The sequence below is a fragment of the Meles meles genome, chromosome 16 (assembly GCF_922984935.1).
Source record: "Meles meles chromosome 16, mMelMel3.1 paternal haplotype, whole genome shotgun sequence".
Classification (NCBI taxonomy): domain Eukaryota; kingdom Metazoa; phylum Chordata; class Mammalia; order Carnivora; family Mustelidae; genus Meles; species Meles meles.
Window position 1 is genome coordinate 53,787,726 of NC_060081.1, and position 3,901 is coordinate 53,791,626.

General features: G+C 42.8%; 2 pseudogenes; both read left to right on the top strand.

Annotated features, from left to right (window-relative positions):
- The first annotated feature begins 655 nt into the window (after nt 1–655).
- Nucleotides 656–1,284, top strand: LOC123926936 (annotated as a pseudogene).
- A 371-nt stretch (nt 1,285–1,655) lies between these two features.
- LOC123926610 lies at nt 1,656–2,261 on the top strand (annotated as a pseudogene).
- The last annotated feature ends 1,640 nt before the right edge of the window (nt 2,262–3,901 follow it).

The window sequence follows — 3,901 nt, forward strand, 5'->3', positions numbered from 1 at the left end:
CTGTAGGCATCATTTTGATTTCTTAGTAGTAATTTTTTTAACTTCATTTTATTTTTTCAGTGTTCCAAGATTCCATGTTTATACATCACACTCAGTGCTCCATGTAATCCATGCCCCACCAGGCTCACACAACCCTCCATCCCCTCCCCTCCAAAACCCTGTTTGTTTCTCAGAGTCCACAGTCTCTCATGCTTCATCTCCCCCTCCAATTTTCCCAAACTCCCTTCTCCTCTCCTTCTCCCAATGTCCTCCATGTTATTCCTTATGCTCCATAAGTAAGTGAAGCCATATGATAATTGACTCTCTGCTTGATTTATTTCACTCAGCATAATCTCCTCCAGTCCCTCCTGTCCATGTTGATACAAAAGTTGAGTATTCATCCTTTGCGATGGGGGCTTAATAGTATTATTAAAGGTGCATTTGCTGGCGGTGGCGGCGCCTGACACTCAGCGCCTCCTGCCATGTTCCAGGGCGGCATGTCCCGAGGTGAGCACATAACCACTATTTTAGTAAATATTTTCTCTACACAGATGTGGACTACTATGTTTGACTTTGCTTATGCAGGCCATAAGTTCCAAAAGGCAATCTGATGCACAGAGGCATACATTTAAAAACACTTGAGATCGGCTTTCGGAGGCGCGCCACGGCTGTGAAGATGGCAGCGGCTGCATGGCTTCAGGTGCTGCCTGTCATTCTTCTACTTCTGGGGGCTCAGCTGTCCCCACTGTCGCTCCTCGGTGTAGGACCGGCACCTGTCGCCACTAACGACCGATCCAAGTGGCACGTTCCGATACCGTCGTTGCTGGAGAACCTTGCGATGTATCTTCGAATATAACCTGGTATCTGAAAAGTGCTGATTGTTACAATGAAATCTACAACTTCAAGGCAGAAGAAGTGGAGACATATTTGGAAAACCTTAAGGAAAAAAAAGAGCTTTTCTGGGGATTTTGTACATCGATTGCCTCTCTTAGGAGAAAAACAGGAGGCTAAGGAGAATGGAACAAATCTTACTCTTACCGGAGACAAAACTGCAATGCATGATCCACTGAAAACTTGGCAAGATGGGCCATACATTTTTATTGTACATATTGGCATTTCATCCTCAAAGGAATCCTCAAAAGAAAATTCACTCAGTAATCTTTACCGTGACTGTTGAAGTGAAGGGTCCCTATGAATACCTCACGCTTGAAGAATATCCTTTGATGATTTTTTTCATGGTGATGTTTATTGTATATGTCCTGTTTGGTGTTCTGCGGCTGGCTTGGTCTGCCTGCTGTTGGAGAGATCTCCTGAGAATCCAGTTTTGGATTGGTGCTGTCATCTTCCTGGGAATGCTCGAGAAAGCTGTTTTTATGCAGAATTTCAGAACATCCGATATAAAGGCGAATCAGTCCAAGGTGCCCTGATCCTTGCAGAGCTGCTTTCAGATGAGATCGGGCGCGTTCAGGGTGGTATGGCCGTAGACTACTTTCAGCAGTTAAATGCTCGCTGGCTCGAACCCTCGTCATTATAGTCAGCCTGGGGTATGGCATAGTTAAGCCTCGCCTTGGAGTCACTCTTCACAAAGTTGTGGTAGCAGGAGCCCTCTATCTTTTGTTCTCTGGCATGGAAGGGGTCCTCAGAGTTACTGGAGCCCAGACTGATCTTGTTTCCTTGGCCTTTTATCCCCTTGGCTTTCCTAGACACTGTCCTGTGCTGGTGGATATTTATTAGCTTGACTCAAACAATGAAGCTGTTAAAACTTCGGAGGAACATTGTAAAACTCTTTGTACCGACATCTTACCAACACGCTTATCTTGGCAGTGGCAGCATCTATTGTGTTTATCATCTGGACAGCCATGAAGTTCAGGATAGTGCCTTGTCGGTCGGAATGGCGGGAGCTTTGGGTGGATGATGCCATCTGGCGGTTGCTGTTCTCAATGATCCTCTTCGTCATCATGGTTCTCTGGCGACCATCTGCGAATAACCAGAGGTTTGCCTTTTCACCATTGTCTGAGGAAGAGAAGGAGGCTGAACAAAAAGAACCTATGCTAAAAGAAAGCTTTGAAGGAATGAAAATGAGAAGTACTAAACAAGAACCAAATGGAAATAGTGAAGTAAACAAAGCACAGGAAGAGGATTTGAAGTGGGAGGAGGAGAATGTTCCTTCTTCTGTGACAGATGTCGCACTTCCGGCCCTTCTGGATTCTGATGAGGAACGGATGATTACACACTTTGAAAGGTCCAAAATGGAGTTAAAAAAATGGGAAGATGTACATTGAAGATGGCAGTATCTGGGAAGAGATCAGCTTCTGTGTTAATCTTCTACACTCCTCCATGGAATTAAAGGAGGCAGTGAAACCTGATCTGTTCCTTGACCTTTGTGCATTGGAGCTGGTGAGAGGTGTCAGAACAAGGAGAACACCTTACTGAAAATAAGTTCATAGGATGAGAAAAATCTACAAGTGTTTTATTTACAACATTGATGCCCCTTTCCTTCCCATACCCTGACATGGATGTTTATGCAACTTACATGTGTTGCTCCTGAGCCTTCTATAATGTTTCAATTGTTTAATCCATCAAACTAAAAAGTTTAACATCTTCTAAAGAACTATGACATCAACGCCATAATATGTCATCTCCAGGAGCAACTGCCTATAGTTTTTATTTATTGAGGGAGTTACATAAGTGATGGGGGAAATTGTTAATTATTTTTCCATTTCCTGAGAAGCCAAGGTTATATCTTGCAGAGGTAGTTTGGAGACAAAAAGAGTCCTGACTTCTGGAGCCATGGTTCTGTCGGTGATTTAAAACAAAAAGAAGAGCGTGCAAGAGAGAAACCTGTCACAGTATGATTCAGATCATTTAAAAAAAAAATCAAGTGCAATTTTGTTTACAAATGGTGTATATTAAAGAGTTTTCTATTTCAGGTGTACTTTAGAGAGAAATAATAGCTTAACTCTTGACATCTGCTTTTGTGACACATCCCATTGCTGGCAATGTGGTACACACCCCAGAACTTTTAACTACTGTTTCGTAAGCCTCCCAGGGCAGCGGCATCGTGGAATCCTAGGCAATGCTTTGTTCGCCTTCATGCCGTTCACTGGGTGTTGCACTAGATACAGATATGGCAGAGAAGCACCCCATCTAAGTGCTTGTGAGTGAGCGCCCTGCTCAAGGAACTGTAGTGCTTAAGCAGGAGCTAATACAAAGGAAACAGGTCCTTCTGGCTTAACTGAAACATTTTTCCTGCATGAAGTAGTGTGGAGGCCCTGGACTGCTACTCATTCTTTAGGATTGACTGTTCTTATACCTGGTGTTGGTTTAGAGACTTTATAAGAGACATCACAAGGTGATGGGATTCATTTGAAGCACTATATTTCTGTTTTAATGGTTTTGTCCAATTTTGCCTTCTCAAGATTTTTGTTCTACATAGGAAGTTCATGCCACTTTTTAATATAAAAAAATTTTAACAACAAAAAACAAACACTTGAGATCGAATCAATGTGCTTTATTTTTTTTTTTAAAGATTTTATTTATTTATTTGACAGAGAGAGATCACAAGTAGGCAGAGAGGCAGGCAGAGAGAGTGAGAGGGAAGCAGGCTCCCCTCAGAGCAGAGAGCCGGACGTGGGACTCGATCCCAGGACCCCGAGATCATGACCCGAGCCGAAGGCAGTGGCCCAAACCACTGAGCCACCCAGGCGCCCCAAATCAATGTGCTTTAATAAGGAACGATGCATCATATACATATGATTCAAAATTGGTGAATCCTTGTTCTAACAAACAAGGATTTTTTTCCCTTTTCTATGATATACATACCCCCACTGATAATGTATTATATGAACATTTTTCCTTTTGCATCTCCAGATTATATTCATTGTCTGAGGTGAATTAAATCACCAAGATTTGCTGTCAGTAT